Genomic DNA, 10,949 nt, shown 5'->3' on the forward strand with positions numbered 1-10,949 from the left:
AAATCATTGACCATAGCAAGTACGTGATCACCGGTATGCATGGCGGGCTTCTTCCGATGATCGGCCTCGCCTTTGAAATGCTTGCCTTTCTTTCGACATTGATGGTTGGTCGGAAGAAATCGACGATGGCCCAGGTACACATTTTTCCTGCATTTGTCCAGGTATATACTTTCGGTGTCAGCTAAACAGTGCGTGCATGCGTGGTATCCCTTGTTTGTCTGTCCTGAAAGGTTACTGAGAGCGGGCCAATTGTTGATGGTTACAAACAGCAACGCGTGCAGGTTAAATTCCTCCTGTTTGTGCTCATCCCACGTACGTACACCGTTTCCATTCCACAACTGTAAAAGTTATTCAACTAATGGCCTTAGGTACACATCAATGTCGTTGCCGGGTTGCTTAGGGCCTTGGATGAGAACTGGCATCATAATGAACTTCCGCTTCATGCACATCCAAGGAGGAAGGTTATATATACATAGAGTCACGGGCCAGGTGCTGTGATTGCTGCTCTGCTCCCCGAAAGGATTAATGCCATCCGCGCATAAACCAAACCATTCGTTCCTTGGGTCACATGCAAACTCAGCCCAGTACTCTCTCTCGATTTTTCTCCACTACGACCCGTCAGCGGGTGCTCTCAACTTCCCGTCTTTCTTACGGTCCTCACTGTGCCATCGCATCAACTTGGCATGCTCTTTGTTTCTGAATAGTCGTTTCAACCGTAGTATTATAGGAGCATACCACATCACCTTCGCAGGAACCCTCTTCCTGCGGGGCTCGCCATCAACATCACCAGGGTCATCTCGTCTGATCTTATACCGCAATGCACCGCATACCGGGCATGCGTTCAAATCCTCGTACGCACCACGGTAGAGGATGCAGTCATTAGGGCATGCATGTATCTTCTGCACCTCCAATCCTAGAGGGCATACGACCTTCTTTGCTGCGTACGTACTGTCGGGCAATTCGTTATCCTTTGGAAGCTTCTTCTTTAATATTTTCAGTAGCTTCTCAAATCCTTTGTCAGGCACAGCATTCTCTGCCTTCCACTGCAGCAATTCCAGTACGATACCGAGCTTTGTGTTGCCATCTTCGCAATGGGGATACAACCCTTTTTTGTGATCCTCTAACATGCGATCAAACTTCAGCTTCTCCTTTTGACTTTCGCATTGCGTCCTTGCATCGACAATGACCCGGCGGAGATCATCATCATCGGGCACATCGTCTGGTTCCTCTTGATCTTCAGCAGCTTCCCCCGTTGCATCATCATCAGGCACATCGTCTGGTTCCTCTTGACCTTCAGCAGCTCCCCCCGTTGCAGCATCACCGTATTAAGGGCCACATAGTTGTCATCGTCCTCTTCTTCTTCGCCATCTTCCATCATAACCCCTATTTCTCCATGCCTCGTCCAAACATTATACTGTGGCATGAAACCCTTGTAAAGCAGGTGGGTGTGAAGGATTTTCCGGTCAGAGTAAGATTTCGTATTCCCACATTTAGGGCATGGAGAACACATAAAACCATTCTGCTTGTTTGCCTCAGCCACTTCGAGAAAATTATGCACACCCTTAATGTACTCGGAGGTGTGTCTTTCACCGTACATCCATTGCCGGTTCATCTGCGTGCATTATATATAATTATGTGTGTCAAAAGTAAGAAAATCAGACAAGTATCTATCTAAAGTAAGAAAATCAGACAAGTTTCTATCTAAAGTAAGAAAATCAGAAAGAAGATAAGAACAAGAGGCTCACCACGGTGGTGCCGGCGACGAGATCGGCGCGGGCGATCGATGGCAGTGAAAACGGGGACGGGGTGTGACGGACTGCTAAACCTAGACAAATCTCGGGAAAAATGGAGCTCCGAGGTCGAGCTTCGAGAGGAGAAAGCTTAACTAGTGTGGCTCGGGCATTTCATCGAACACCTCATGTGCATAGGAGGTGAGCTAGAGCATCCAATGCCCTCCCCCTCGCCGGCCAGCAAAAAACAGAGCACTGTGGAGTGCTCTGCTGCAGCGATGGGGGTATATATAGGCAACTTATTTGTCCCGGTTCGTGGCAGGAACCGGAACTAAATCCCCCCTTCTGTACCGGTTCTAGGCACAAACCGGTACCAATGGCTGTGGGCCAGGAGCTCGGCCCATTGGTTCTGGTTCGTGCCTAGAACCGGTACAAATGGATCCAGACGAACCAGGACGACCAATGCCCACGAGGCCCCGGCCGACCCCCTGGGCTCATGAACCGGGACTAATGCCACCCATTGGTCCCGGTTCGTGAAGAACCGGGACTAATGGGCTGGCCAGGCCCGAACCAAAGCCATGTTTTCTACTAGTGTGTGTGTGTGTGTGTGTATATATATTAGATCAGTTTTAATCATTCCACAATTTTAGGAGCATGAAATCATGAACTGCCAGATATAATACTAAGAGATAATTCATTGTATAATATGTTTCTATATCTAAATGACATAAGATAAGACATGCGGCGACCTACCTAATGCCCCAAGATGAGTGTAATTAGTACTTGCACCGGTAGATTGCGACCTTCTTGAACACACCCACGAACGGAGCTGGCGGAGTAGTAGATAGTCTAATATGGGTATCACGATATCCCGTCTTTGTTCTTCCACTCAGAAATTGTATGCAAAGTACACACCATGTCTTTAGATACACTTGACATGATCGTGTCTGGTGCAACGAAGCCCCCGCACCCCCCTCTACCCCAAAAAAGCCTGTTGGAATGAAACGTTGATTTTGATTAATAACGCGAGAACTGAAACTCTAAATATATATGATTTACTACATGTCTATAATATATTTATTTAATACAAGTGGCATAATAGATTGAAAATGACTAATCATTTTTCAATGCATGATGGCATATTGAGGTGCCATGTTTATGCGTTAGCATTAAGGATAACCTACTTTAGTATTGAGTAAAATAAATTACGACTAACAATAATTTAGGCTTACAGCCCCTGTCCCGTTTGCATGGTGGGTTCTGATCTAGTGGGCTTTCGCCTTTTTTGTTTCACCGCTTCCTCCAACATCGGCCCCTTTCTTGAAACACATGTACTTCCCGCGCATCCACATCATCGATGTCCCCAACAACAAATTGCCCGCTCGGCTCCCTACCCTTGCTTCCAGGTTCCAACTCTGCCATTGTCTCCCACCATAGCACACAATGTTGACGACGCACGCAATACCGGATTAAAGCAAGAGGCAGCACGGCTGCAAGAAGAAGGTGATTGCAACCCTGCACCGGCATCGCTGCCTACCTGGGCGACCGCCTCACCAAAATCACCCTTAGCGCCTTCTTCTAGATTGCACGTACCTAGCTCACAGGCCTCTCCACCGCTTTTACATAGGTCGGTAACCTTTGCACATTTCCATTCGTGCTTGCTGCTATATGTGTGTCAGATTCGAGAACCCGTCACATCACCCCCACCCCCTCCCCCCAAGTTCCACCTTCCATGTCTATTCACTACAAAAAAGACACATCCGTGACATTTTGGGCCGAACGAAATTTTTTCTGTCATACATATGACACTTCTATGACGATAATTGTGACAAAACCCGGTATCATAATAGATGTGGTGGGCTCCTACTTCTCTGGCAAAAAAATCATGACAGAAAATGGGCTTTTCGTCCTGGACGGGCCGGAGACGCGGCTGCATGACATTCTTTGGGCCGTCCATGACGGAAAAAACCGTGGTAGAAGCGAGGGGGAGGAAAATTTCGGGGAGTTCCCGGTTACGGTGGGAGGTCGGGGGCCGAGCGATGCCCGTTTCCCTCGTACACGTACGCGCGTGTGTGCGAGCCGTTGGCTCTAACTGAACCCGAGCGAGGCGTTGGGATCTAACTGAACCCGAGCGATTGCACTGCAGGCTACGCGTTACTGAACCCGAGCGACCGATCGATGGCTGTTAACTGAACCCGATTGAGCGATTCCTTCGCTACTGCTGCTAAGTGAAGCCGATCGATTGGATGAACAGTGAGCGTTGCGGGGGGTTTGGATGAACAGTGAGCGGTGGCGTTGCCTCTGGATGAACAGGACCCCGTGGTGTGGAGGGCTGGATGAACAGTAGACGGTGGAGGGGGTGCCCGTGGAGGGGTGGTTGAACAGGACCCCATGGTGTGGAGGGCTGGATGAACAGTAGACGGTGGAGGGGTGCCCGTGGAGGGGTGGTTGAACAGGACCCCGTGGTGTGGAGGGCTAGATGAACAATAGACGGTGGAGGGGTGGTTGAACAGTAGCCGGTAGAGTAGCGCGCGGTGGAGGCTGGATGAACAGGAGCCCGTGGAGGCTGGAGGAGGTCGACAGTAGCCCGTGGAGGCTGGAGGAGGTCGATGGTGGAGATGAACAGTATCCCGTGGAGTCCCGTTTTGCGGTACGCCACACCCCTCCCGATGAACAGGACCCCCGTTTCGACCGTAGGAGGTCCGTTTCGTCCGTTTTGCGGTACGCCACACCCCTCCCGATCAACAGGACCCCCGTTTCGACCGTAGGAGGTCCGTTTCGTCCATTTTGCTGTATGCCACACCCCTCCCGATCAACAGGACCCCCGTTTCGACCGTAGGAGGTCCGTTTCGTTCGTTTTGTGGTACGCCACACCCCTCCTGATCAACAGGACCCCCGTTTCGACCGTAGGAGGTCTGTTTCCTCCGTTTTGCGGTACGCCACACCCCTCCCGATCAACAAGACCCCGTTCCGAACGTAGGAGGTCTGTTTCCTCCGTTTTGCGGTACGCAAGGCCTAGTTTCCATCGCCTGTTCCGTCCAAGCCCTCACGATGAACACGACCACGCATTCCGTTCCGACCCAGCCGGTTGGCTCCCACGCGTTCCGTTGCCTCCCGATGAACACGACGCATTCCGTTGCCTCCCCATGAACACGACGCATTCCGCTGCCTCGCCATGAACACGACGCATTCCGCTGCCTCCCCATGAACACGACGACGACGCTGTTTCTCCGTTCCAACCCAGCCATGTACATGAGCCCTGGCCGTACGTATGCGCGAGTAGGTGTTCGAGACCCCGCCCGTATGTACACATACGTGGCCGTATTTTCTTTCCTGCACCCTAGTTGCTGTACGTACGTGTACATGCTACATGCGCGCCTCTACTACGACACGTGCGCGCCTCTACATCGACCAGTATGTACGTACACGTTCGCGACCAGAATGACAACGCTACGTACGCTTCGACCAGGTGGGTCCCGACTGTCAGGCACTTCCTTGCCTGCGAAGATGTAGCTGGTGGGTCCCAGCAGTCAGGGGGCGAATCGTTTTTTTGCCCGTACGCACTTCCTTGCGTGCGAAGATGTAGCCGGTGGGTCCCAGCAGTCAGGGGGCGAATCGTTTTTTTGCCTGGACGCACTTCCTTGTGTGCGAAGGTGTAGCTGGTGGGTCCCAGCAGTCAGGGGGGCGAATCGTTTTTTGCCCGGACGCACTTCCTTGCGTGCGAAGATGAAGCTCGTGGATCCCAGCAGTCAGGGGAAAACGTTTTTTCCACAAAATACAGTGGCCCGTCCGGTGGGTCCCAGCTGTCAGGTGGAGGAATCATTATTTTCCGCGTAATAAGGAGGCACTTCCTTGTTGCGGCCGTGGACCCAGCTGTCAGCCTCTCCACATACAGTCCATGTCCGATGGAAGTCATTCCTTGACCACGTTGGCCAGGCCGCGCTGAGAGCACCATGGCGGTGGACAACGGCGAGGCCTAGGAAGGGGACGACGCGGAGCCGGGGAAGACGCGATAGTGGAAGCCCGCGCGGAGAGGAGTACGAGGGTTCACTGGTTCGGCTGCGGTGTGAGGCTGCCGTCGCCGCAGGGCCTGGCCAGCGGTGGGAATAGTAGGGGGAGGTGAGGCCTCCGCGGCAGCACAGCCGGCCATGGGAGGCAGGAGCATGCGGCACGACCGGCGCTGCTTTGGGCGGCTGGAGCAAGAAGACCAGAGGTTGAAGAAGCACTACGGCCGTTGGATGGACATCGTACGGTCACTGGAGCTAGAATCGTTCATATTGACTAAGTTGACAAAGCCCTCCGTCCCCGTCAACTTAGTTGGCCCAAAAGTCATCCTCCCACTATGTTGGGTCCCAACTAGCAGGGGGTATTCATTTTTTTGTGCGTAATAAGGAGGCACTTCCTTGCGTGCGAAGATATAGCTGGTGGGTCCGACATGTCAGCGGGGGGAACGTTTTTTTGCGAAATACAGGGGCCCTTCCGGTGGGTCCCAGCAGTCAGGTGGAGGAATCATTATTTTGTACGTAGAGTCCACGGCCGATGGATGTCGTTCGTTGACCACGTTGACCAGGCCGCGCCGAGAGCACCATGGCGGTGGACGACGGCGAGGCCTAGGAAGGGAACAACACGGAGCCGGGGAAGACTCGGCAATGGTTGCCCACGCGGTGGGGAGTACGAGGGTTTACTGGTCCGGCTGCCGTCGCCGGAAAATAACAGGAGGTGTGGGTGAGTAGAGGAATGGCCTGGCCAGCAATGAAGTAGGGTGGGGCGGTGCGGCCTGTGCGGCAGCATAGCCGCCCACGGGAGGCGGGAGCAGGCAGTCCCACCGGAGCTGGTTTGGGCGGCTGGAGCAAGAAGATCAGATATTGAAGAAGCAGCACGGCCGTTGGATTAACATCCAACGGTCACTGCTGCTAGAATCGTTTGTGGACTAAGTTGACAAAGCCAAAGTACACGTCAACCTAGTAGACCCACAAGCCAGCCTCCAAATCTGTCCCAAAAAGCATACAGCCCAAAATTTCTAGCCAGATTCAAATTAATTTTAGATCTAAATATACCTTAATATAAATTCAATGAAATTTTACCCGCACAAAAACAATGAAATTTAAAATATCAAAAGCCGAAAGAAAACAGTATTTTGGAACTAATTGCCTGTTTGCTGTATTTTTTCAGTTTACAGCCCATTTATTATTACTTATAGCCCATTTCTTATTACTTATAGCCCATTTTGTGGGCAAAATGCATCCCCTCCTCGTCTTGAAAGATTTCCGGCCCAGCAGGGCGTAGAAAAGCAAGTAGGCCTACGTTGGTTATTCTGCAAAAAACAAAATAGCTGGCTAGCCATTTTCAGAAAGGAAAAAACAAACTGGGCTGGTCATGTGCTAAACATATGAAATAAAAGCCTGGGCTAGACGGGCCACGGGTCCCGCACAACCCAGTTGATACCCTTCTCCGTCCCGAAAAAACAAAATTACTGCACGCGCTGCTGGGTCCCTACTGTCATCCTCACGATGTACAGTCATCTCCTTATTCCTCTCGGTTGTTGACCATGTTGACAACACCGGAGGGCGGCGCCGCGGCGAGCGAACCAAGGCGGAGGAAGATGGTGAGGCCTCGGACGGGAACGAACAGGAGCCGGGGAAGATCACAGCCAGCCGTGGGAGGCGGGAGCAGGTGGTCCCGCCGGCGCTGGTTTGGCTTTGGCGGCTCGAGGAAGAAGAGACTAAAGAAACGCGACAGATGTTGAATGTCAATTCAACGGTCAAGGTTGGCACAATCATTTGTTGACTAAGCGGACACCAAGTAGCATACTTTTTTATATATAGGAAGAAAACTGCGAGGAAAATGCGTTCGTCTGCCGTCCTCCTCACAGGGAACGTTCGCCACATAAGTGACTAGCACCCTTGGTTTTCAACCGAGAGGTCTTGGGTTCGAGTCCCAGGAACTCTCAATTTTGTCCTCCTTCCTTCCTCGCAAAAAAGGGAAAGAAAATCAAAGACTTGGGAAGGCGTACAAAACAAGCTAGTGTACCAGTAAAGAGACGTTGCCGAGTTTTAGAAAAAAGAAAGACATGCTCCTGTAGCTGGTTCGAATCCAAACCTAGACTATGACTATATATGGTGCTATGCTACTCTGCAAGTAATGAAACTGACATATCCAACGTTCACTTATCCTCTTCTCTACTTACTCTGCCTAGCATCAGAAGCTCTGGCCGCAGCAACCATGTCCGCTGGCTGCTCGTCCACCTGCTCTTCAGCAGGCAACAACCAGATATGCGCCAAGTCGCCACCCGTACCGTCGCCTGTGGGTCTCATCACACCCCCGCTGGCACGCGCACCGCAGCCGATTGCTCATCGCAACCCGCTGCCGTTGGTGTGGTGCCACTGCTGCAAATCACGCAGAGTCATCCGTCGCGTCTCAACCACAATCCGCAACCCTGGCCGAGTCTTCTACAAATACCCGAATCATGGGGTAATAATATGTTTAAGTGTTGTTCTGCTGCTTTCAGTTGCTGATTTTTTTAATAGTTTGGTTGATGATCTTCCATGATTCGTACAGAAAAGGGAAGATTCGTGTGATTTGTATTTCTGGGAAGTTGCTAATGTGGGGGAATGCAACTACGCTGATTATTTGGTTAGCCGAGGAATCCCAATACCAACAGGTTGGGGTGTTGGACAAGTAACAGAAGAAACGACAGAAGAGGAAGATGCAGAGCAGAAGGTTAAAGATGCAGTTCCTGTGATCATGGCCAAGCAACAACTGCTAAACGGCCTTGACAGCAATGAGGAGATGAAAGAGCTTGTGAAGATAATAGGCAAAATCGATGTGCTCTGTAGGATAATTGTCTCTTTATTTGCAGTGTATGTAGCACTCGTGATGTATTCAGTGGCTACGACATGAGCACTTTGCTGAAACTAGTAATGAATGAAACTTGTGTAGCAGGCTGGGCGTAGTGTTGTGAACATCTAATGATTTCTATTAACGGAAATCAGGGGGTATCCCCTTTTGCTCATATAAATAAATAAATAAATAGCAGAGGCCCTGTCGGGTCAGCTTTGTTCTCATTCGAAGACGTCGAGCAAATTGCAGTCCAACAACAAACTATGTCATCAAATTCAAGTTTCACAGCCAAATATGAGTACAACTAAACAACAATGTCATCATGTTTTAGTTGTCATACAATCACCAAACACAAATCAGCATACATAACAAGTTATGTTCTCACAGCAAAATACTAAACAACATGTTCATTAGGTTTCAGTTGTCATAGCAAACACAATTTCACATAGTAGATAAAAAAACGTCTTCTAACAGGCAAATACGACAAAAACAATGTAATCATCATCCGCAGCAGCAGCGTCAACATCTTCGCCATGTGTATCAGTCTGAATCGTAATTCCCCACGGTGTCATCTTCTTCTTCGTCCTCGAACGTTGGCTTCTTCTTGATCAACTCTTGTATGTCCACAGCACGACAGGCAATCTTTTCGCCGGCGTCATTGACGTGATGGTTCTCAAAGATATTAGGAACATCTGTGTTATCTTGTACATCAGGAGCAGTGTAAGCATCATCTTGTTGTGCAACTTCATTAAACGAATTCCTCTGCTCAAACCTTTACAATACTCTCCAGTCATCGCAACGTGAAAATGTGTCTTCCAAGAAAAATATCTGTGTTGCTTGATTTGCCAAAATAAAAGGCTCGTTGGTCTGGTACGCCGCCTTGACATTGATGGATTTGAAATAATCATCAGCTCTGGGTTTTGCGATCCTGGAAAACAGGTTATACCAATGACAGCACAACAGAACCACACACCGATGATCCTCGAAACTGGAGATATACTGCAACTGAACAATGTCTGTTATGTTAGCATACATTTCAGTTGTCTCTTTGTCATACGTATCCGTGCTCATGATGGCACTGTTTTGTGTCTTCTTGCCTTCGTCTCGTGCAAGGGTGTTGTAGCGCACATCTCCAACAACGCAAGATTCATAATGTCTTACCCGGGTATCAGGACCCATTGCTAGTGAGTAAAGGGCATCATCAACTGCCTGCCCATCCTCCCGCATCTTCTTAACCTATGGTTAGAAAATAGACAAGCTGATCATCTTATGTACTCAATATATTAAAAAAACTGACAGTGCACTTCAAAAGCTTACATGGTTCTTTAACCATTTCGCAAATCCTGCTATAACCAGTTTGTCAATGTTTCTTGGATTTTGCGGCAGTAACTCCTCTTTGTAGATGCTGCACAACATAGTGATCGCGTCAAACATCTAAATATATAAGAATGTGCTGCAAGTTTATTAGATTACGATGTATAAGCTGCAGTACTGCACTTACTTGATATAAGGTAGTATCTCAGGACAGTTATTCAACACATACCAAACCATTTTGTCCAAATCTTTAGGTTTGTCCTCTTGTCGACTCTTCCCTGTAACTCGAACAGAATAATCGAAAACATGGAGCCCGGGATTGTCTTCACCCACCTCTTTGCTAAGCTGATCAGCTGTTTCAATGTATTTTGAGTAGAATGTCAACGCTTCTGTAGCAATGTAGGCCTCTGCAATGGAACCCTCGGGTCTAGCTCTGTTCCTAACATAGCCCTTGAAAGTGCCTAGCCGCCTTTCAATAGGGTACATCCAGCCATACTGTACTGGACCTCTAAGTAGTGCCTCATCAGGTAGATGAACAGCCAAATGCACCATCACATCAAAGAAGGCTGGAGGATATATCTTCTCAAGGTCGCATAGTATAGTTGGTATCTTGTCTCTAAGACGCTCCAAAGCATCTATCCTGATATTCCTACTACAGAGTTCCCTAAAGAATTGTCCCAACTCTGCAACTGCTCTATATAAGTCAGGGCGGCCCAATCCTCTAAGGATAACAGGTAAAACCCTTTGAAGTAGGACGTGGCAGTCATGAGTTTTCAACCCTTGTACCTTGTTTCCATCTGCACTGACTCTCCTTTCAGGGTTGGAAGCAAATCCATGTGGGAATCTCACACGTGACAGGACCTCGCAGAATTATTTTATTTTTACCTTGTCCAAGACGTACACAGCTGGTGCCATATCCCGTGGTTTACCTTCATCTTGCACCTGCAAATCCTTTCTGATACCCAGGTGTGTCAAATCAATCCTAGATTTTAAGGTATCTTTCGTCTTGCCTTCAATATTAAGAAGTGTGCCGATAATACTGTCACATATATTTTTCTCGATGTG

The sequence above is a fragment of the Aegilops tauschii genome, chromosome 1 (genome assembly GCF_002575655.3).
Source record: "Aegilops tauschii subsp. strangulata cultivar AL8/78 chromosome 1, Aet v6.0, whole genome shotgun sequence".
NCBI classification, from domain to species: domain Eukaryota; kingdom Viridiplantae; phylum Streptophyta; class Magnoliopsida; order Poales; family Poaceae; genus Aegilops; species Aegilops tauschii.